This window comes from Azolla caroliniana, unplaced genomic scaffold, assembly GCF_043228905.1.
Source record: "Azolla caroliniana isolate FFs.n. ecotype wild unplaced genomic scaffold, voAzoCaro1.0.p SCAF_7, whole genome shotgun sequence".
NCBI lineage: Eukaryota > Viridiplantae > Streptophyta > Polypodiopsida > Salviniales > Salviniaceae > Azolla > Azolla caroliniana.
The window spans coordinates 12637111-12662490 of NW_028230442.1; the positions used below are offsets into that span (position 1 = coordinate 12637111).

At 46.7% G+C, this 25380-nt stretch overlaps 1 pseudogene; it reads left to right on the forward strand.

The window, feature by feature from the left end:
- The first annotated feature begins 17841 nt into the window (after positions 1-17841).
- Positions 17842-18478, forward strand: LOC147861988 (large ribosomal subunit protein eL6 pseudogene; annotated as a pseudogene).
- The last annotated feature ends 6902 nt before the right edge of the window (positions 18479-25380 follow it).

The window sequence follows — 25380 nt, forward strand, 5'->3', positions numbered from 1 at the left end:
CCGATCTACCCGCCAGAAGAATCCTGTTTTGCAGTTCGGATATAACGAGTACATGGCGCATCATTATGCGTACATGACCCATGTAGCGGAAGTGCGTGAGCCGAAGAGCTACGCAGAAGCAGCTAAAGACGCGAATTGGCGTGCCGCGATGGAGGAAGAGATGCACGCATTGGCGGAGAACAAGTACATGGCGCATCATTATGCGTACATGACCCGTGTAGCGGAAGTGCGTGAGCCGGAGAGCTACGGAGAAGCAACTAAAGACGCGAATTGGCGTGCCGCGATGGAGGAAGAGATGCACGCATTGGCGGAGAACGAAACCTGGGACTTGGTTGACGCACCGAAGGGTGTGAAGCCGATCAGGTGTAGGTGGGTGTACAAAGTCAAGTACAACACCGATGGCTCGGTCAACCAGTACAAGGCTCGGCTAGTGGCAAAGGGCTACGCGCAGAAACACGGCATCGACTACGATGAGACGTTTGCGCCGTTCGCGAAAATGACGACCGTCCGTGTTTTGCTCGTAGTAGCTGCGGTGAAGGGGTGGCACTTACATCAAATGGATGTAAAGAATGCGTTCCTGCAAGGTGACCTTGAGGAACAGGTGTACATGGTACAACCCCCCGGATTTCACTCTGGAACGAACTCCTCGGCAGTATGCTGACTGAAGAAGTCCCTTTACGGACTGAAGCAAGCCTCGCGTGCCTGGAATGCGAACATCACGCAACAACTGCGTCGGATGGGCTTCGTCACGTCAAAATCGGACTCTTCCCTGTTCATCCGGAAAGGTCGACTCGGACTGGTTAGTATTTTACTATATGTTGATGACTCGGTTGTTGACTCGGTTGTCGAGTTCGACTTCGGATCGACTGAAGAAGCCAAGGGTGGACCCGTAGAAAAGTCCGAAAGCGGACAGAAGGGAAGCAGCCAAAGGAGAGAGTCGAAGGCAACCACGCATGGGGAAGATAACGCCACCGAGGGTGAGAAGACCGAAGAAGAGTTGGAGACAGCCAACTCGGACGAGAGCGAAAACCGATCGGAGGTAGCCGAGTCAGTTCGGTTGTTTGATTCAAATATGCTGAATCAACCGAGGCCCAAGCGGAAGAAAAGGCAGCAGGAGAAGCGTCAACACCGCAACTGCAGAAGAGCTGATAAGGGCCACATGAGCAGACAAGCCGACCGGAAGGGTCGAAGCGCGCAGAGTCGAGCAGGTCCAGGAGCGCGAGCGAGGCGTGAAGCCAGGAGGAACCGAAGCTGTGAGCCCGAGGATCCCGAAGAGCCTCGAGTTGAGCTTCAGGGGGAGTGTTGAGAGACAAGCTCAACATCGGCCGGATCGGTTGAAGAAACCGAGGACCGGATCGGTTGGGACCGATCGGTTAGGCCGAGTGCGTAAACCGGGAGGCCGTTAGGAAAGATATTCCGTGAGGAATATATTTGGGAGTTAGTGTAGGAGCTCTTAAAGAGTGTTGAAGTACAGTCAGTACTTCGGTCAGTCCCCCGAGGACTTGTATAAAAGTGTTCATGGAACACACATATGTATATAGAGTAGTGAATCGAGTACCGGTTGTTGAATATAGTTTTTTGTGTTTTCTCTCTCTCACTCTCTCTGTCTCTCCCGCGTATACCGCGTAAGCTCAAGCTCTCCATTAAACTTGAGTTTCCTTCCTTCTGTTCGGGCTTCATACTTGCTTCCACACGTTACTTTTTACAGGGTTAATATATATGATTCCCAAATCAAGTGGCCACTTAGAGGAGCTTCAAAATTGGAGACCAATTACTTTGTTGAATGTCATTTATAAGATATTAGCAAAAACTATAGCTAGATGTCTACAACCTTACCTTTCTGAGTTAATTCATGTTTCCCAAACTGGTTTTATGCAAGAACAGAGTATTTTTTATAATATTATTCTTTTTTGGGAAATTGTTGCCTTCGCTGAATTACATAAGCAAGATTTGACAGTATTATTTCTTGATTTTGAGAAAGCTTATGATAGAGTGGATTGGGATTTTATGGAGGGTACTTTGCTTAGGATGGGTTTTCTAGATAAATGGATCCGAGGAGTTTCAACACTATATCATAATGCACACAACTCTCTTCTATTTGTAGGGGATGTTGGTAGGCGTTTCTCTATTTCAAGATCTGTAAGACAAGGATGTCCACTTGCTCCTTTTCTGTTTCTACTAGTTTCTGAAGCGTTTTCTGTACATTTGAATTCTCATAATGTAAATATCAAAGGTTTAGCACTACCATTTGCAGATGTTGGCGTGGATAGTGAGTTTGCTGATGATACAGCTCTCTATGTTCAAGCCTCACCAGTTAATTTATTGCAGGTTCAAAAAGCTGTGGATGACTTCTCACAAGCATCGGGTGCATTGATTAGTGGGAATAAATCATCAGGTTTTTGGGTGCCTGAGGGAGATCTGCCAATTAATGTATTTAGTTCAGGATTTACATGGATACATACAGGTCATTCTATTAGGTATCTAGGATGTAGAGTGGGTTTGGGATTAAATGAAGAAGATATGATAGCACCTTTGTTGTTAAGATTAAGAAATAAGTTAATATACTGGAATAAGGAAAAGTTGTGCTTAGCAGGATGTGTAGTTGTTGCAAATTCGATGCTTTTGTCCTCGATTTGGTATATTGCATCTACATGGTTGTTTTCTAGGTCCATAATGCTTAAAGTTCAACGTCTAGTACGAAATTTTATTTGGGGGAATGCTAGTTCACACACTCCTGTAGCAAAGGTCACTTGGTCGGTTCTTATACAGTCTAAACAGAAAGAAGGTTTAGGTTTGATTGATCCCTCAATGCAAAGTAAGGCATTACTAGCTAAACATGTTGTTAGAAGTTTATTGCCTGGAGAGGAATTATGGAAAAAGTTATGGATTCTTCATTTACATAAGTTTAAGCCATCGGTAGGTGGTCAATGCAGGGATAGTCTTAGATGGTTCTTTAATTCGGATTTTCCTTTACCTAAGTCATCTGTTGGGTCTTTACGGTTCTTTAATGGAATTAGTCATGCATGGGAAAGTATTCTTGCCACCAAAAACTCGTTCTCAATTCATGTGTCAACCATTGTTATAGAATCCTTTATTTACTGATGAAGTTGCATGTGTTTTGGGTTTACAGCCTAGGTTATCTTGGGCGGCACTGGATAGTGGCCCCGCCCATACGGTTGCGGAGTGGCTAAAGTTTTCAGAGACTTCAGCGCAGGACCAGAGGAATAGGTTGTATAATTTAAGATGGGCGAATATTATGTTCTCTCAAGTGTCCACAGTATTTCAGGTAACAATGCCAACTATGCAGTTCAACCATTTTCAGAATTGGTACGGTATGTTTTCGACTCTTAATATACTTATAGGAGCTCGTTTATACCATCAAAATGGCAGCCTTTATTTCTATGAAGTTTTGGATAATGGTAAACTGTTTGTAGTGGAGGAGGAGGCTCCAATTATGTCTTCTGCAAATCAGTTACTAGTGCGAGATAAAAAGATCTTTATAGATCCTAATCCCTTAATTGCTAAATATTGATCTAATGTTTGGGTTTTACAATCTAGGCCAATTGCTGATTTGCATTGGGATCCGTCTGATTATGGTTGGAAGCTGTCTAGATCCGACACTTCACAAATGAAGGTCCTCCCATTCTTCACATATTCTGTGGCGTTTGGAAGGAATTTTCTTTTGAATCAAATTGAATCAATACTTGCGGGGAAAAAATATTGGGAGGAAGGTAATGTGTCATCCTCGCATATGTTGAAGTTTTGGAAACAATTTTGGTCACTTAAGTGTATGAATAAGGTATTACATTTTCGATGGTTGATGATTCATTACGCCTTGCCAGTAGGAGGTTTATTGAGGGGAACAGTGCCTGACAGATCATGTGTTATGTGTAGGTTTGCAGTTGAGACATTGCATCATGTTTTTTGGGAATGTGTTGCGGCCAAAAGGTTTTGGTTTCGAATTCTTAGGTTATTAGGTCGTAAGTATAGGTCAACCATTTTCACGTGGGGTGCAGTATTTTGGGGAACGTTGGATCAACAAAAGGCTTTTTATCATTATCATAATTCTTCATTGACTTTATAGGTAAAAAGTTTTCAGGTGTACTCTATTTCCAACTCCGTACCGGGAATCAAGTTCTTCTCGCGTTGTTATGTTTGGCAGATTGTTTCCTCTTTGGTGATGATGTAAAGTGGAATTACGTTCCACCTCGTTGGTTGTTTCCGCCACCAACACCGTTCTTACTGTATACAACATGGCAAGGATGAGTGAGGATGTTGTTGAGGGTTGAAGCAAAATTTCGTGAGGACAGTTCATTCATTTTGTTTGTTGTCTATACAGGAATTTGGTGAAAATGGCAAGAGGGTTGCTATGGAATTATTTTGAAGCAGATTCAGGAAAGTATTGAAAGTGGAGAGGATTTTGATGCAAAATGGCAAGTTGTTTTGATGTGGAAGTTTTTTTGAAGCAAACTTATTTATTTTCAGTTTTTTTGAATGAGGAGTGAAGATGGTGGCGGAGGTAGAAGCAAGGTTTCATGAGGGTTTGAGGAGAATGGATTTATTCTGGTCTTCTTTTTGTAGGTACAAAACTCGGGTGATGAATGGCAAGATGGTTGTAGTGGAAGATGAAGTTGATTTATTTGGAAAGGATGAGTGAAGATGGTGGCGGAGGCCGAAGCAAGGTTTCATGAGGGTTTTGTTGGGATTATGGTCCCTTTCGGATGGGATGGTCGGATGTCCGAAGATGAATGCCGACAAGCCCGGTTTCGGTTTCGGAACCGGATGATGAAGACCCCGGTTTCGGAACCGGATGACGAATGTACCCGGAGAGAGATCCGGATGCGGGAACATATCTGTGAATATGTTTGCCAAGGGCCCTTGAGGCTATAGTTGTAAATAGCCCTAAAGTCATATGTGTATAAATATGACTTAGGGCAAACAGTTTTGTTGTTGCTAATCATTTTTCCTGTTTTTCCACTCAAGAGGAGTGAAGAGGGAGCAACCGTGAGAGAGAGAGAGAGAGATAGAGCGTGAGAGAGGAAGAGGACGACGCCTCTTTGTATTTCCGCCTCCTGTGGCGAGGACAGCGAGCTCAAGGTCGTCGCCTTGCAGCTCGCCATTGTATACTTCTCTGTATAGTGTTGGTTTGGAGTCCTGTACTCCCGTGGTTTTTCCCGTCTAGGGTTTTCCACGTTAATCCCTGTGTGTTCGCGTTTTGTTTCTCTTTGTGGTTCCTATTTTCTGCTCCATTGATTCGCGCTTACTCGGTTGTGGCCGAGTGGTGAAGGTAAATAGAAGGGTCGTTCACCAACAATCTGGTATCAGAGCGAACTGCTGCAGAAAATGGAAGGCGGCGGCAGCGGGCAGCCGGGGATGATGGTGCTGAACGCGCAGAATTACGCCGACTGGAAGATCAAGATGGAGGATCTTCTGATTGTTCAGGACCTGTACGAACCGATTGACAGGTCGGAAATACCGAAAGGGGTACTTGAGTCGGAGTGGAAGCTCCTGAACCGGAAAGCCGTAGCGACGATCCGACAATATGTCGATGTGAGCGTCCTACAACATGTGGCGAACGACACCAACGCATATGAGATGTGGAAGAAGCTGTCGGGCCTCTACGAGAGGAAGAATGCGTTGAACCGGACCTCCCTGATGAGGAAGATAGTGAACCTCAAGTATCGAGACGGCGAGAGTATGGTGGAACACGTAAGCACGTTCATGGGATTCGTGAATCAGCTTGCGGCGATCAAGTTCCCGTTGGAGGATGCAATGCAAGCCATCATCCTGATGTGTACATTGCCGGAAAGCTGGGAGAACTTGGTGGTGACTCTCAGCACCTCCTGCACAGAGGATAACTTGTCCTTGCAAACGGTAAAGACGAGTATTCTGAATGAAGAAGCGCGTCGGAGAGATAAAGAACCGGCCTCCGACCCGAAGGCGCTGCTTACCGAATCGGATCGGGGAAGACAATGGAACCGGAGTCCGCAAAGACGGGAGAAGTCGGGGACCCGGTCGCAGTCAAGAGGAAGGCCCACATGCTTCCACTGTGGGAAGCCGGGGCACTTCCGGAAAAATTGTCGGCATTACCGAAAAGACAACGGAGCCAACGACACCGATTCGAAGAAGTCACCGGAGAGAAACGGTGCATACCGGGGAGCCACGGACCGGAGAAGTTCGGATCGGCGAGGGCAGGACAGGAAAGGAACAACGGCACTCGCGGCAAGTGAGGAAGAAATCATGCTCATCACCGAAGAAGGTGAACTAAACGTCGCCGGCGATGAGACGACCTGGGTGGTCGATTCCGGAGCATCGTTCCACCTGACCCCGGAGAGAAGATACTTCTCATCCTACACAGCCGGTGAGCATGGCTGTGTTCGAATGGGAAATGAAGGTACGTGCCGGATTGCCGGCATCGGAGACGTGTGGTTGACAACCCCGACCGGATGCAAAATGCTGCTGAAGGATGTCCGACACGTTCCGGAGGTTCGATTGAACCTGATTTCGGCCGGGAGGCTAGACGATGAAGGCTACACAGGTAGCATCCGGAACGGCGTAATGAAGTTCAGCAAGGGGAGCCTGATAGTGGCTCGGGCCCGGAAAGACAACACACTGTACCTGATGAATGCCCGGTTATGTCCGGAAGAGCTGAATGTGGCAGCCGACACTACCGGTGAGCTGTGGCACAAAAGACTGTGCCACATGAGTGAGAAGGGGATGAAGAGGCTTGCAGAAGACAACCTTATTCCAGTGAAGCATGTGCACCTGGAGAAGTGCACCGATTGCCTGGCCGGTAAGCAGAACCGAACCTCCTTCCACTCAAGGCCACCGACGAGACGTAGCGCACCATTGGAGTTGGTGCACACTGATGTGTGTCAGGTAGAAACGAAGTCACATGGCGGAGCCCAGTACTTCGTAACATTCATTGATGATCACAGCCGGAAGCTGTGGACGGCACCGTTGAAGACAAAGGACCAAGTGTTGTGCGTCTTCAAAGAACTCCACGCGAGAGTGGAAAGGGAATCCGGCAAGAAGCTGAAAGCGATACGAGCGGATAACGGAGGGGAATACCGGGGGCAGTTCCAGGAGTACTGTCGCTCGAAGGGAATCCGACTCGAGTTTACTGTGCCGAAGACGCCGGAACTGAACGGGCTGGCCGAGAGGATGAACCGGACCATAATGGAGAGGGTCCGGAGTATGCTGGCACATGCGAAATTACCCAAGGGGTTTTGGGCTGAGGCAATGTCGACAGCGACATACGTGATAAACAGATCACCCTCAGTACCTTTGGACGGAGACACGCCGCAGAAAGTATGGACCGGTAAGGAAGTGTCCTACCGGCATCTGAAGGTGTTCGGGTGTCTCGCATACGTGCATGTGGCAAAGGACCGGAGAGGAAAGCTAGATCCAAAGACCCGGCCATGCATATTCCTCGGTTACGGCGATGACGAGTTCGGCTACCGAGTATGGGACCCGGTTGACAAGAAGATATTCCGGAGTCGTGATATCATCTTCATGGAGAACAAGACACTCGCCGACTGGGAGTCGGAGAAGAAGATGAAGAACTCCAAGTCAACCGGTGAGGATCAACTCTACGAGGAGCAGTCCCGACCGGCAAGGGACCGGTTAGCACTCGAGGATCCGGCCGAAGACGGTGAAGAAACAGAACCGGCCGAAGAAGATGAAAATGATACCGGAACCGGCCCCGATCCCGAAATGGATTCGGATGAAGAAGAATCGGAAGAACCGGTTACCGAAGCTCCGAAACGGAGATATCCTCTAAGAGAGAGAAGGGCCCCCCGGAGATTTCCGGAACCAGAGCACGTGCTGCTAACCGACGAGGGGGAGCCGGAGAGCTTTGAAGAAGCGAAGCATGACACCCATAGCCGCAGGTGGTTAAGTGCCATGCAGGAGGAGATGGACTCCCTGCATGAGAACCACACATATGAACTTGTGGAGCTGCCGAAAGGAAAACGGGCACTCCGTAACAAGTGGGTGTTCAAGCTGAAACCGGGAGATGCCGGAAACCCCCCGAGATACAAAGCCAGGATCGTGGTGAAGGGGTTTCAGCAGAAGAAGGGCGTCGACTTCGACGAGATATTTGCTCCGGTAGTGAAGATGACCTCCATCCGAACGGTGCTGAGCATAGCGGCAAGCATGGACCTCGAGGTAGAACAGATGGACGTGAAGACGGCATTCCTTCACGGTGACCTCGAAGAAGAGATCTACATGCAGCAACCGGAAGGATTCGAGAAGAAAGGGAAGGAGCACCTGGTATGCCGGTTGAAGAAGAGCCTTTACGGATTGAAGCAGGCTCCCCGGCAATGGTACCGGAAGTTCGACTCCTTCATGACCGACGAAGGGTACCTCAAAACGCAGTCCGACCACTGCGTGTTTGTGAAGAAGTTCGAAGGAGGAGACTCTCTAATACTCCTCCTGTACGTGGACGACATGTTGATCGTCGGACGGGACCAGGTCAAGATACGGATGCTGAAGAAGGCTCTTCACCGAACCTTCTCAATGAAGGACCTGGGTCCGGCGAGGCAAATACTAGGGATGCACATCATCCGGGACCGGAAGAAGAAGCAGTTGTGGCTGTCACAGGAGAAGTACGTGACAAAGGTGCTTCAACGGTTCAACATGTCGGAAGCAAGACCAGTCGGGTCGACTCTCCTGGCAAACTGCAAGCTGTCCAACAAGCAAAGTCCCAAGACAAAGGCTGAAAAGGAGGATATGATGAAAGTGCCGTATGCCTCAGCAGTCGGGAGCTTGATGTACGCCATGGTGTGTACGCGACCGGACATAGGATATGCAGTCGGAGTGGTGAGCCGGTACATGAGCAATCCCGGCAAAGAGCATTGGAACGCGGCCAAGTGGATACTCCGATACCTGAAGGGCACAGCAAACGTGTGCCTCCGATTCGGCTCCGGTAAGCCCGAACTCGACGGCTTCACCGATTCGGATATGTCGGCTGATGCAGATACCAGCCGGTCCACATCAGGGTATGTGATGACGTATGCAGGGGGAGCTGTTTCATGGCAGTCGAGGCTGCAGAAGACGGTTGCGTTGTCAACCACGGAGGCGGAGTACATGGCGGCTGTTGAAGCCGGCAAGGAAATAATATGGATGAAGGACTTCATTAGAGAGCTCGGTATCTGGCAGGAGGAGTACCGACTCTACTGCGACAGTCAGAGTGCAATCCACCTTGCGAAGAACGCGGCCTATCACTCCCGGACGAAGCACATCCAGCGAAGATATCACTGGATCCGGGAAAGGATAGAAGACAAGGAGTTCGTGCTGACGAAGATCCACACGGACGAGAACGGGTCGGATATGCTGACCAAGGTGCTCACACCCGACAAGCTGGAAGCATGCCGGAAGAGGATCGGATTGGAGAGACATCCCATACCGAAGTGAAGGGGGAGTTTGTTGGGATTATGGTCCCTTTCGGATGGGATGGTCGGATGTCCGAAGATGAATGCCGACAAGCCCGGTTTCGGTTTCGGAACCGGATGATGAAGACCCCGGTTTCGGAACCGGATGACGAATGTACCCGGAGAGAGATCCGGATGCGGGAACATATCTGTGAATATGTTTGCCAAGGGCCCTTGAGGCTATAGTTGTAAATAGCCCTAAAGTCATATGTGTATAAATATGACTTAGGGCAAACAGTTTTGTTGTTGCTAATCATTTTTCCTGTTTTTCCACTCAAGAGGAGTGAAGAGGGAGCAACCGTGAGAGAGAGAGAGAGAGATAGAGCGTGAGAGAGGAAGAGGACGACGCCTCTTTGTATTTCCGCCTCCTGTGGCGAGGACAGCGAGCTCAAGGTCGTCGCCTTGCAGCTCGCCATTGTATACTTCTCTGTATAGTGTTGGTTTGGAGTCCTGTACTCCCGTGGTTTTTCCCGTCTAGGGTTTTCCACGTTAATCCCTGTGTGTTCGCGTTTTGTTTCTCTTTGTGGTTCCTATTTTCTGCTCCATTGATTCGCGCTTACTCGGTTGTGGCCGAGTGGTGAAGGTAAATAGAAGGGTCGTTCACCAACAGGTTTGAGGAGAATGTATTCATTCTGGTTTTTGTAGGTGCAAGACTCGGGAGATGAATGGCAAGATGGTTGTAGTGGAAAATGAAGCTGATTTAATTCTGGAAGGATGACTAAAGATGGTGGTGGAGGTGGAAGCAAGGTTTCATGAGGGTTTCAGGAGATTGGATTCATTCTGTGTTTTTTGTAGGTACAGGACTCGGGTGATGAATGGCTACAAGATCTTGCAAAATGCAGAGATAGTTGAGGTGGAAGTTTTGCAAAATGGAGAGATAGTTTTAGTTACTTTCAGTTTTCAGAATGATGAGTGAAGATGGTGGCGGAGGTAGAAGCAAGGTTTCATGAGGGTGAGGAGAGTGGATTAATTCTATTTTTTTTATGTACAGGAAATGGCTGAAAATAGACAGATTCACGACTCGGGCAATAGCTGGCAAGATGGATGTTGTGGAAAAGGAAGCTGTTTTATTTTTGTAAGGATGAGTGAGGATGTTGTCGAGGGTTGAAGCAAAATGTCATGAGTGGATGAGGACAACTAATTTTTTCTTTGTTGTCTATACAGGAATTTCATGGAAAATGGAGAGATGGCTGATGTGGAAATATTTTGAAGCACATTTATCTATTTTCAGTTTATACAACGATGAGAGAAGATGGTGGCGGAGGCAAAAGAAAATTTTCATGAGGGTCTGAGGGGAGTGGATTGAGTAGAGAACCAGTATCTTCATATGGTAGGCTCATCTGGCTCATTTAGATATGACAAATCTTACATGTAGCAGTGATCAAGGAATCATTGTGAAAGAAGGTGTTGTTGGCAAGAGATTTGTTTTCATAGATTATAATTATCCTTATCTTGCCAAATGCTATCACTTATATTTGGTCCTTTCTTTGATGATATATACTTGTAGAGATGGAAAATATGATATTCTATTTGTATAGTGCCTCTGGCGTTTTTAATTTTAATTCCAATGGAGCATAATTTTTATGGAAAAATATACATTTATCAAAGGGCAACCCCCTTGTAGATGTGATGGCGGTGGTGCATTAGGTCCACTCCGTTTTGATACTCGCACTCACAAACTTGCATTCATGATCAAATGATATTTCCTTGACATAAACGACACTGACATATTTCCTCTATTCCAAGTAACCGTGCATCTCCCGAGCTCATCCTCCATTGGAAAAGTTGTGTCCGAGAGTCTTTGTCTTCCAATTTTACTCGATCTTCATGCCCAATATGTGTCGGGTTTGTCCGAGTTCCTTCATCGCAAATTTCTCGTGAAGGCTCTGCTTTAGCTTTCCGGTTTCGTCTTGATCGTTCCATGCAATCAACATGTCATCAATATATAGGTTCAAGTAGATTTGGGACTCGTCAGCCAATTGCTGACTGTACATACATGGGTCGGAGTCGGATCAGCGGTAACCAAGCTGCCTGATGTAGGAGTCGAACTTCTGGTACCACATCCTCGGCGTTTGTTTTAAGCCGTAAAGGCATTTCTTCAGTCGACATATGAGGTGACCTTCCTCCTCCTTCACCATGAAGCCTGCCGGTTGAGACATATTTTTAATCTAAAGTTACAATTGTATACATACTAGACAATCGGCGTTTAGCCGAATCTCCAAAGGTAAAGTCGGGCTCTAGCCTAATTCGGCTAGTTATCCGAATCATATGTTGTCCGGTTCAACTTGTTTGAGTCGGTCAGACCAACTGGTTCAAATCAAATTTCATCTAAATCGGCTCATTCATTCGGATCGGCTCGTGTCTGAATTTGACTCTCGGCCTCTAGTCGATCGTTTGCTTCCCGCATGTGCTTTGCTCCTACCATTGCGTAGATGATACTTCCTACAACTGATATTCCTCGAAGGAATAATTTTGGGAATCAGTGTCAGATGCTCATTTAATGAGCATTTAAGTACATGTCAGTACTTGTCAACCCACTCAACAGGGCTTGTATAAAAAGTGCTTTGTGAGCACGTTGTATGTAGTTGAGTACAAAGATTATTTTCTATTAGAAGTTTGTTGTTCACTCTATCTTTGTCTCTCTCTCATCTCATCTCTATGTATACCTAACTGTTGTATCTCCGAATAACTGATTGCGTACTTTGTGTCTCGCACAACACTTCTGCACGTATCTTTTACATGATATCAAGCGCGAGGGTTGAGAATCCTCTGCAGTCGACCGAAACGCGAAAGAAGACATAGAGACACTCATTTTCTTTCGGAACAATAGGAACATGGATAGAGGAATGGGCAACTCTCTTCCGACATAGAAGCTCGAAAGAAGCAACTACGCATCTTGGTCATATACAATATGCACCAGTATCTGCTCAGGCACGGATACTAGAATTATGTCGAAGGAGCTAATGATGTAGCACCGGAGTTGATACACAAAGATTTCCTAGCCTGGGAGCAAGCGCAAGCAAAGTTTTGTACTTCTTTGCATCCTGGGTGAGTGATTAGTTGTTGAGCTACATCTAGGATGCCAAAATGCCAGAAGATGCATGGGCGAATCTGAAATGTATTCTCACCACTAGCACGACGACCGGGAAGCTGCAGCTCAGATATGAGCTGAGCAATGTTCGACAAAAGGATCATTCGATGTCTGATTACACATCCTAGATCAAGGATATCTGTGACTCCCTCGCCTTCATCAACGTGATTGTTAAGGAGGATGAAATGGTGCAAGTCTGCCTCAGAGGGTTGGTGTCAAAGTTCGGAGCATTCCGAACAACGGTCGGCAAAGGGGAGAATATTACTTCATTTTTCGAGCTGCAATCAAGGATTTCGTAGAAGAGAACCACGCAGGTGTATCGACGAGTGCGCACACCGATAGTAAGATGCTATACACGGAGGCGGAGAAGCCCCGTGGATGTTGTTGTCACTACCGACCAACACAACAGTCCACATCTTAATCACTAAGTCATTTTATCAAGCGAATTGTGATTGGAGATGGAATATTGTTGGCTTTGTTTAATACTTCCTTAACATAATAGAATGTATGACATATATATTATTTTATTATTCTTAATTAAGGCGATTATGGAATACTATTCTGATTGACTGATAGTTATATATATATAATCGGAATAATAGAGATACTTAGCAACAATACACAACACAACATATACTCTAACCACAAAATTATATTACTTATAACCAAAACAGATCGATGTTGTTACATTGCTCTCAGTCCCTTTTTATAGGCGACCTAAGATACTCTTCCAAGATAATACATTTGTTGTTCGGCAAGAACCTATAGTTACCCTAACTGTCCTATTTTTTAACTATTCTATTTTCTTACTTGGCTAAAAATACTATTTTGTCTACTAACTTTCCCATTAATCTTTTACGACTATGACTACAACTACGACTACGACCAGCTTATCGACCTGTATACTTTGGCTAGCCGACCGACTACCACATGGCATGCTTGTGGGACAATGCCTTGCACGATTGAACCAGAAAAATTTGTTTTGGTTGGCTTCATCATCGTTCTCATCCTCTTGTTCGTCTTCGTTTTGGTCATCATCGCTAGGCTCTATTGGTCGCCTCCGACGACCAAGTGTGAAACGCCGAAGCGGAGCGGACAAAGCGAAGCGAACAACCATCTATGAAACGACGAATTGGAGCAGACAAGGGGCGTGTAACGAAAAGACGTGTAGGGACGAGGAGAAAATGTAAGAGATGGAAAGTAATTATGAGAGATAGTGAGAAAGAGAGTGGTTCACACTTAGTCGTAACCGCCCATGCCCCTATATAAAGGGCATGGGCATGGAAAGCCTATAAAAAGTTAGTTGTAAATTTGTAGACACGCTCAAGTAATATACACTTTTTTTTCTCAATCTCTCCTTCTGTGTCTATTGTAATGGTGTATATCCGTGCCGTAATCTGTGGCTGAGTTTTCCTATGTGTTGAGCACTCGTACTTTGTGTTGAGTACTATATCCCCTACTGGCAGAGGCCGCTTATGCAGATCTTCACAACCTCCCAGTTACGTTGAACACCCATTACGACTCTATCGCAATACGACTCACGCACCCTCTACCTATTCCACAATCACCTTGAGATGGTTACCGTAGAAACGCGTAATGACACTGTGTCTACCGAACCTAGTAACACTTTTGGAATGCCCGGGGGATCTATGCAAGCACAACGAATGTCAGTGGATGCATGTCTTGTCACCCCAACAACAATTGAACAGGTAGCCACCGACCTCTCACTTGTGCCGAGTCTAAGAGGATACTAGAGGCTCCCATCATTGACCTCATTGACAACACCAACCAGATCTTGCAGCAAGACAAGACCCTGTTTGATTCTGTGCCTGTAGAGCCACCCTGACACGAAGTTGCAAAACGGCTGGACTCTACCACAACCAACACGAATCATTCCGGGTGAGACAACCCGTCAGATCTCACATCACCAAAAAGCCCCACCGCGGAGTTTTTTCCCAACACAGAGGTAGACACCATGCTATACCCCTATCCCTGCTACAATGGTAGAGCCGACGTAGAGGCTCATGTTCACGACTTCCTTACCACATGGCAAGGTAACCATGCCTCCCAACGCCTAGTTGCGGCTGAGGTGAACCAGTTCTATGCAATAACGCAGGAACATAACATTTAGACAGTCCCACAGTTCTTCATCCGATGTCAAAAATTCCGACACCGGAGGAACTCATGGAGACATTCTTGACCGCCCTCTAAGAACCCCTACGGGAAGCAGACTACGATCGAGACACGGACTACCGAAGAAACGATTACTGCGGAGGCAGGAACGACACAAACCAAGGTCGTCATTATGATAATCAGGTAGGCCAAGCGGATTCACGCTATCATGACCTCAGGCCCCAAGACTTTCGGCAACGGGCCAAACTAACAACTATTGTCATGACGACCGCCACCGACTATGAAAGCAACACCAAACCCAACCACGGCCACAGGACGAAAATGAATAACAGTTAGTGCCCATCACGTCGGCCAGTATAGAACAAGGTGAGTGAAGCGTTCGCTGCTTTAACAGGACCTAGGCCATTACGCACCGCAATGCCCACATAAGCAAAACAACAAATTCCCAGCGGTCAACACAATCACAACAGAGGTCCAGTAGGTAACAACTTGTGATAAGACCAAGACGGCCAAATGGGAAGAGTAAGACAAGATACGTAACACGACGAAAGCCTAGGTGGAAAAAGACAACTGAGGTAATGTAGAATGCCTGCTACAGGAGAGCATATCCGGGGCAACCATGGAGGAAGCAACATCTAGTAGGCCCTCGCAGACTGCCCAATTACACTCACAATGAGTACTGCTACTCAACCTGGTTCCCCGCTTTTGGTTGGCTGTGGAAACACGGATGCACCACACACCCCAAGTATTGGTCTCTATAAATTTCGCCGAATCCGCAACATGCCCGACTATCTTGGACCACCAGAACCCGCCCATCAAAGTGGTCATACAAGGGATAGAAATCTCGGGATGCATCGTGGCCAGTGGCTCCAGTGTCAATGTCATAAGTGCAACCACATCCAACCGGTTGGGCATCAAAACTTGGTAAGTATGCCCCTTTTGGCTACGAATGGTAGACACCAGATCTATCCGACCCCTAGGGATGTTGCAGAAACTATTGATCATAATAGGGAGTGACATGTTCGAAATCTCGGCTATGGTCTTAACACTTGAAGTTCTAGGGGCGTACCCCCTCCTATTATGAGGGCCATGGTTGCGCTCAACCAATATTAAGTAGAACTGGCAACACCACCACATAAGTTTTCGTTGGGGCCTGTGCGCGGATAAGGGTGCCAATGCAAGAAAGCACTACAGCCCCAAAATCCATGACCCTACTGTATACGGAAGACATCCACATGCTCAAAAGGCTCGAGGACAAGAAACTCGAAAAATATCTAGACGAAAAACCTCGGATATTACCCCTATTCGACATAGATGTGGTAGAAACCGAAGAAGCATACAACACACTGGCACCGACTGCGGAGCAGGACGACGAACCCAATGAGGAAGCCCTCATGGAACTCCGTAGGGCACATGATGTGTTCAACCGGGAAATGGAGATATCGCGTTGCATCGAGGCTACCACCCTAGAATAAATCAACGTCAGAACCCTAGATGTGACGCGGGCTCTCTCGGTGGCCAAAGAGTTTCCTCTTGCGGAAAAGACTACCATGATTGAATTCTTAATCTGGCCAAGTGTGCATTCAGTGTAACTAGCGGAGCGCTCCTCAGTCACATCGTGAGCCGAGAGGGTATTGCGGTGGATCCTGGGAAAATCAAAGCTATCATCACGGCCCCAACTCCTAAAAATGCCAAAGCATTAAGTTGGTTCTTGGGACAAACCAGATGGCATAGCCAGATGCTTCGCCATCTCGCGCACTTCGCCACTCCACTGCACGCTGCAGTTCACCAAACCACGTTTAGTTGGACGGAAACAAAAGAGAAGGCCTATACGGTGCTAAAGATTATGCTCACACAAGCCCCACTGTTACAAGCACCTAACTGGACGCGACCCTTCCATGTCTTCGTGGATGCCTCAGACATCGCAATCGGAATTGCACTCATGCAGCTCACCGAGTCGAACTGGTATCAACCTGTATACTACTGTAGCAGGAAGCTCTCGACCGCTGAGAGCAATTATTCCACGATAGAACGAGAGGGTTGGGTATGATTTACAACATTAATAAATTCCAACATTACCTATTGGGCAAGAAGTTTGTCGTTCACATCAATCATGCGACACAACTCTATCTGGTATCAAAACAATCGCTCACCGGGAAACTGGCGCGCTAGATGTTGCTGCTACAAGAATTCAATTTCGACATCCAGCACCGCCTCGGAACGCAACACACCGTGACCGATTACCTGAGCCGCATTGAAAATGGGGACATGGCAACCGAGGGAGGAGACGATTTCCCAGACGGGGGAATCCTGCACATCTCCACAAGCGACCCCATGGAAGATAGCTCACCCAAGGACGACAAATGGCTTGTAGATATGAGCCGTTTTCTCAACACAGCCTTGCCTTCGCCATTGATGCGAATGGATGAAAAGAAGAGGTTGGCGGTAAGGAGCTGGAACTTTTGTTTAGTCGATGAGATGTTGTATCACAAAGGCAACGATAGCATTTGGAGACGATGTGTCCGCAACGATGAGAAAAACACGGTGCTTGTTACCCATAAGAATATATGGGGAGGCATAAGGGTATGTGTAATGATGTGGTTGATGTGTATGTGTAAAGTAAATGAGTATGTGTGAGCACATGCACAATTATGTGCATGTGACAAGAGAGAGTGTAACGGTCGTCTCTTTTGTAACAGGCATTATTTACCGTTACATTATGTATGATATAAACCCCTTATGGGGCATCTAATGGATATACAATTTTCCCCTCTCACATTTGTGTTATTTCTTATTTTCACTCTCCTTCTCTCTCACACACACATAATCCCCTTGGGAGGGGGGTGAAGCCATTCTAGGCTTCACCCCCAACCCATTAACACTTTTGGCACGCTCGAATGGCCGACCTCCCTTGAGAAGAAGTCACTCCCTCACTCCCCGTCCCCATCACTAATTTCTCTCCTCAATCTCTCTACCTAAAATCCTAGACACCCCAACCTTCATCTACGTCCATCCATCTCTCATTCTGTGAATTTGTGTTGCGTTTGTGTTGTGCATGTGTCTGTTTGTGTCCACTTCCAAAAGATGAAGGGCGAAGAAGAAGAAGAAAGTGAAACGGTTCTCCGCAGAGAAGGGAAGGAAATGGTTCGGCATATGTGAGGTCTGTTGCCCGACTGTTCGCGGACTCCACTGTAGAGAACAGAGATTCATGACTCTCTGCAACAGAACAGAGCAGAGAAGAACGAACGAAGCCATGGCTAAGCCTACGTTCCAAGGTACTCGAAATAAAGAGGTCGTTCGAGGAGTAGGTCGCCATTCACGCTCCAACGTTTATCATAAGTGTGGTTTGTGGGCCATCAAAGCAAAGAACAGTGGATCCTTCCCTTCCGACCAGAAGCAAGCTTCTGAAACTCTCGTATCCAAGAGACCTCCCAAGTTCTACCCTGCCGATGATGTTCCTAAAACCCTTCGAAATAAACGTGTCCTCAAACCTACTAAGCTCAGGTCAAGCATCACCTCAAGCATTGTCTTGAATCTGATTACTGGACATTTTAAGGGGAAGAGGGTTGTTTTCCTTATGCAACTAGAATCTGGTTTGCTTTTGGTTACAAGTCCATTCAAGCTAAATGGTGTACCTCTACGTCGAGTAAGTCAATCATATGTAATAGCAACCTCTACAAAGCTTGATGTAAGCAAAGTAGATATGGGTAAAATTACAAACAACTACTTCGAAAAGGAAGTTAAGAAGAAGAAGAAGAAGAAAAGTGAGAGCGAGTTCTTTGAGGCTGAGAAGGAGGAAAAAGAATCAGAATCTCAATGAGAAGGATTAGAAGAAGAAGACGGAGGACGTAAGCAGAAGATGGATCCATGAATGGAAAGGCAAAGCTTCAATGCAGGTTATGGGGCCCTCTTCATCATCATTATCATCCACACCATCACCATCTCCATTTGAAATCTTTGGATGTTGACGTTGCCTCTTCTTGCGTTGATCTTTTGATTGACCTGAGGGTTTCTGATCCATTCCTGCAGGTCATTATAAGGAGTGTAGTAGAGAGGCGGCTGAGCTACAAGAACGTTCCACATTTTCTCACCACTTATTAAGTTAACATAGATTATCTCTCTGAGTATCGCAACTCTCTTCAATGCTTCGGTAGCAAAAGATGATTCTGCTAGGGCTTATGTTTTGTATGTAACTTCTCTAGAATTGTGTGGCCTACTTGTAACAACTATGGCACTACAACTAGTAAAGATGATGAATGGCGATTCCAACAAAATCAAAGAGATCAGTGTCACCGTCGCCGCCGCAATCGTTGCTGTTGTCGCCATCATCGCTGCCGTCGTCGTAATTGTCGCCGCCGCCACCATCGCCACTGCCGCTGCAATCATTTCCACCTCCACGAGTGTCGCCGCCGCAATCAATGTTGCCGCCGCTGCTATTGTTGCCGCCGCTGCCGCAATCCGCTAGAAGTGAAAGGCGAGAAGATGAGTGGAAGCAAGAAGAGAGGGGCATTCAAAAAAAAAACATAAGGGCAGAGAAGATGAAATTTCAAAAGCTCAAGGGCATGAGATGAAATTTCAAAAGCTCAAGGACATGACATGAGATTTCAAAATTTGGAGGGCAGAATGCAAAATTTCGAAAACACATGGGCCAAAAATAAAATTTCAAAAAAAGTTGAGGGTAAAAATATTTTAAGACCAAAGGATAAGAAATATAAAACTCACATCACATGATGAAAGAAAGAATACACAAATGCACAACACGATTTCACAACCCATGCCACATTGTACTAGCCGATTGGTGTATGATCCAATCGTGACTTGTGTTGACCGAACGAGAAGGTTCGAGTCAAGCAAAGCTCCGATCGAAGTTATCGATCGTAGAACAGTGATCCAATCGAGGGATTTCCGACCATTCAGACGACCGATGGAGTTCCGGTCAAGAAGAATTGCCATGGCGAGTGGGTTCATCGTGCAATGCACTGTCCCACAGGCGTGCCATGTGTTACCCGTAAGAATATACGGGGACGCATAAGGGTATGTGTAATGATGTGGTTGATGTGTATGTGTAAAGTAAATGAGTATGTGAGGATGAGTATGTGTGAGCACATGCACAATTATGTGCATGTGACAAGAGAGAGTGTAACGGTCGTCTCTTTTGTAACGGTCATTATTTACCGTTACATTATGTATTATATAAACCCCTTATGGGGCATCTAATGGATATACAATTTTCCCCTCTCACATTTGTGTCATTTCCTATTTGCCTCTCCCTATCGTAACCCCCTTGGAAGGGGGGTGAAGCCATTATAGGCTTCACTCCCCACCCCGATAACAGTGTTGCGTGAAGCACATTGTAGAATAACAAGTGGCCATTACATAGGAGAGGCTACCGCGCGGAAGATATGGAAAGTTGGCCTTTGGTGGCCCACCACCTAGAAGAACACCCACCAGTACCTATGCCAGTGGTTGGGTCACCCTACGGATCATGCCCGGATGCCTCATCAACCTGTGCTACCCTTAGAGCCTTTCCAGAAATGGGGCCTCGACTTCGTAGGCCCATTCACCCCAGCGGCAGCACGCACAGGGCATTGGTACATCCTAGTCGTGACCGAGTATTGCACCAAGTGGGTCGAAGCGAAGGCCTTACGCGACAATACGGCGACGTCCAAGACAAATTTTTATACGAGAACATATGGTGCCGATTCGGTTGCCCAATCTAACTTATTAGAGACCAGGGAGGCCACTCTCTGAATGCCGTGATCGACGGGCTCACACACCACTACGTAGTGGTCCACAAGAAGAGTACGTTGTACTACCCGCAGGAGAATGGACTGGCCGAATCCACGAACAAAACGCTACAGAACATTCTTCGAAAAATCATGAACGACCACCGCACGGATTGGGACACCAAGCTACACAATGCGTTATGGGCATACCATACGAGTTTCAAGACAAGTCTCCAATCCATACCATTCCGGTTGGTGTTCGGCCTGGAAGCAATCATGCCCATAGAATTTCAGATTCCGGGGATTCGGATCCAAGTAAGGGAACGACTACCAAACCAACAGTCGAAACAGGCTCGACTACACCAACTCCTCGCACTTGGAGAGGAGCGGGCTCGGAGTATGGCAATCTTGGAACAAGACCAACAACGCCAGAAAGCATTTGTGGATTGTCACCGCTGGCATAATGAGGAATTTTTCGAAATCGGAAAGCCCGTACTCGTGTTCCAGACATGCATAGGGAAAATGCCCAGAAAACTTCATTTCCGATGGACAGGGCCGTATTGGATAGTCATGGCCGAAAAAGGGACATTTACGCTCGGCACCCTAGCCGAAGAAATTCTAACGTAGAAAGTTAATGGACTCCGGTTGAAAGCATATGCAGGGCCCACACCACCGAACCCATTCAAACCAATTGCGGATCCCACATAAAAGAACGTCAGCCCCAAATCATCCTCGGGTGGGGAACCCACCTCGCAGTAAATATGGGTCAATGTACATTGATGTAATTTAATGTATACTAGGAATACCCATAACTATTAGGTCTGAAATGAAAAAAAAATTAAAAAAATAAAAAAAGAAAAAGAAAAAGAAAAAGCAAGAAGAGCTATATTTAAGAGGATTACATGCAGGCACATGTTCCAAGAAAAGAAGTACACACGTCATGGCTCCACGAATCTTGAACCCTAACTTTCCTTCTTCACATACAGAGAAAGCGAGTTACTTTTCTGTACATTTCAGAAAATTTTCACAACCTCTTTGCTCTCCTCACTCACCTTGCCATCACAGAAGCTCTATTGCTCAAACCTTGCCTCTGAAACATTCCCCTCGCTCATCTCAATCCGTCCCCGAAGAGATGACAATTGACATCTGCCCAACCTTGCAGCAGTGGCTCCACAACAAAGGCCTTGCAGGCTACATCCGAGTGGCAGAGGCACCGCCTCACACTAACGTACAGGAGATGGCAAGGAAACTAAATATCACCACCATCACAAATGGTAGCATCAAGAAGAAGTTGGGCCTATTCGGAGATGGGGAACGCCATTTCGAGATCCCTCCCGCAAGGGTGAACGAGTGCTACTTTGGGGAATACTCCATCTCGGCCAAAGCCTACAGGACGTTGGATGCACCTGATCCATTCTTTTGAGAAGTCTCGAAGTTCTTACTCGAGGTAGGGTGCATACACACCAACGCATACGGGATGCCTAAACAAAAAGTGGGCATCTTCATCGCGACGTTCGAAGGACAATCCATAGATTGGGGAGTCATAACAGGGCCGACGCTGCAAGAAGTCTTCACACGTTCCAGGCTGGGATCGTGACGATACTAGAAGTGATTTCGCACCCACGACCAATCTCGATCAAACAATCGGAACGGGGTAAGGGCGTGTTCACATATGTAGCGGAAGTATTGAGTTACCCAGACATTCCGGACACGGCACATGAATTCAGGGCCCTCTTGCAATTCTACACCACCTTCAAACTCATGGAGTTCCTAGCTACACAACAGATCATGGTGTCCCAACGTATGGCAGAAGAGCACACCGAACACCAAATGATCGAACGTGCACAAACTCAAACAACTAAAAGCAACTACAAAGGCCCGTTGGCTAGGGTTGGCCGAAAGATAAACGCCGATGTTCGTTGGATGGGCATGAAACTACCCCACTAAATATTGCCTTAGTGAAAGGACAAAAATCAATGGAAGACTATTAAGATAACTTAGCAGCAACTGGAAAAGGCACAACAGAGATCGTTGCGGACGCGTACCAACATGGCAGGAGAAGCTAGATGCAGAGATTGTTGCACACCCGTTAACAACGAGGAACTCAACAAGTAGAAAGAGGAGTTGGCCCGGAAAGAAGGAATCACCACATCAATGCAAGAGGCAACGCAGAAGAAGAAGGCATGGTACAATGAACAGATCAAGAACCAACAACATGTAACTCGAGGTGTTCAAATCCACCTGAATAACGAGATGGGCAGACTGGAGGCACTCCATGAGTCACAGATTTGGCAGGGAGTAAAAACTCATTACGACGAAGTAGTGGTCGCCTACCAACGAAAAATTGTGGACCTCCAAAATGCTCTTGACGACTTACAGGTCCGCACGAACCTTAGCATGGAACACATTCATACACTCCTCGAAACAAAGCCAGACTAGTTTATGGCCCAATTACAAGTGGCCCTAAATAGAGGTTAGGTCGTTTGGGCGGTACAGGCGGCTGAGCTCCACATATATTAGGCCGATCAAGAGAACCACCAATAGGAAGGGAAAGGTTTCTACAAATTCAGCGAGGAAAGCATTGTTACAGTCCAAGAAGACCTTACACAAGACTACCAAGCCATGGTCGACCGCCACACCGAGGAGATAACACAACTGTTGGAGGATTTTCTTGATAGCGAGATTGATACCTCCATTCAACTACAAGCTATCGAAGCAAAACAAAGGAGAACAGAGGAGGAAAGAGCGGCGGCCATCATCCTTCCAGACAACGACCCCGTGGAACAAAACGAAGGTACACAAGAAAACGACGATGCTCCGGAGAATATTATGACACCGCAATGTCCAGAATCCACACCACGTGATACCCACCCCACCCTAGGAGTTACGACTGAAGAAGGCCCTCGGGAGGAACCACGGTTGGAGACCACGACAACGCAAACCTTGGGGCTACCAAGTGACCCTGACTATACCCCCACAGGCACAGACGACGAAGTACGGGTGCAATCGAGGGAAGAATCATTATGGGAGTTTCCCACCGACGACCAACATGAGAACAATGCGCCGAGCATGGACACCACAAAGCAAGCACCAACGCAAGCAGTGGTGTCAGAATCAACAGAGCTTCAAGGCCTCTCGGAACTTGTCTCCGCAGAACCAAGCCCACAACTGGAGTCCGACATGGCCGAGCCAATCAACGTTGCGACGACTCTCGTCCCGACTAGAAGGGGCAATCACCCAGAACCCAATATCCATGATATTTTCGACGAGGAATAAAGGGTGACAGTGGGTCCGACGTGCTCGAGCCCTATCCGATAGGCGTGCCATGTGTTGGCCGCCTCCGATGACCAAGTGTGAAACGCCGAAGCGGAGCGGACAACCGTGTATGAAATGACGCAGCTGAGCGGACGAGGGGCACGTAACGGAAAGATGGGTAGGGCCGAGGAGAAAATGCAACGGATGGAAAATAATTATGACAGAGAGTGAGAAAGAGAGTTGTTCGCGTTTAGTTGTAACCACCGTCCATGCCCCTATATAAAGGGCATGGAAAGCATGTAAAAAGTTAGTCGTAAATTTGTAGACACGCTCAAGTAATATACACTCTTTTTTGCTCAATCTCTGCATCTGTGTCTATTGTAATTGTGTATATCTGTGCCGTAATCTGTGGCTGAGTTTTCCTCTATGTTGAGCACTCGTACTCTGTGTGTTGAGTACTATATCCCCTGCTTGCGGAGGCCGCTTGTGCGGAGCTCCACGACCTCCCAGTTACGATGAGCGCCCATTACGACTGTGTTGCAATAGGATTCTTCAAGTTCGAACGCAAGTTGAATCTATTGGCCATCGTATTCTTCCAGCAACTTGGAAATTTCCTCCATATGGTGGCTTGCCAATTCGTAGAAATCCCTTGACAACTCATCTCTAAAAGAGGTCATGTTCACCGCATCCATCTTAAAAAATCCTTGACCTTGCTTTTTCCTATTTTCGTGGTCGGTTCGCAATAATTGCAACTTCACTGCTTGAGCCGACCAGTTCTTCCCGCCTGTTTCCAGAGCCTCTATAATTGCCTGATGCATCTGCCTCGTCTGTTGGTTCAATATGGCTTGTACCTTTTCCTCCCCCATAGTAAGTCTAAACCTTAGAGCACTCATTTCATTTTTTAACTCCTCTTGTCGACCTCTTGTGGAGTCGGAGTCGTGCTCAAACAACAATTTTTCTTCTGTTACCATGAGTGTGGTTTGCACTTGTTCATATTTATCTGTGAGTTGTTTGTTTGTAGTGTTGAGCCATGTCCTCCTTTTCTGCTTCGAATCTAGCTGTGTTGTTCACATAATTCCTCCTGTCCTTTAAGAGGCCAGTTGAGATCATCTATTATTCTTTGCATCCTAAAGAATAATAAATGTATTTTGAGATCCGTGTGTGGATCATTGAGTTGATCAAACTCCTCATTCTAGGTTTGACGCGTGTCCTGGAGTTGTTTTTCGAATGCTTCCATCTGCTGATGCGCCCTTCGGAGTCGGTCTCTCATCCTTTTCTATTTTGGTGTCCACCTCTTCCATTCGTTTATGGGCCTGGTCGATGACATCTTCTTTTTCTTGGAACTCCTCCCATAGTCACTTGTCTGGTACGTGTGTGCACTAGCTTGGTCATACTTTTGGAGTCGTTCTTCCGCTTCCCTTAGTTTCAACTCCACTTGTTGGAGTCGGGCCATTAATTCCGCATTGGCTTGATTAGCTTTCGATCACTCTTTTTTCATTAATTCAGATGCCTTTATCCTACTTTTGCATACTTTAGCCATCTCTTTTGCTACCTAAGTTGTTTTGGCCAGTTCTTGATGGACTTCGACAACACTGTATGCATATGCATAGGAGGTATTTGAATAGCCATCGTCTTCCGGCTCTATTTCCCCTAGTATTGTACGTTGGATCATCTCTTGATCCTTATGTTCATATGCTAGTTGATCAGAAGTGAATTGCAAGCATTTGGCTAACCAATCGAC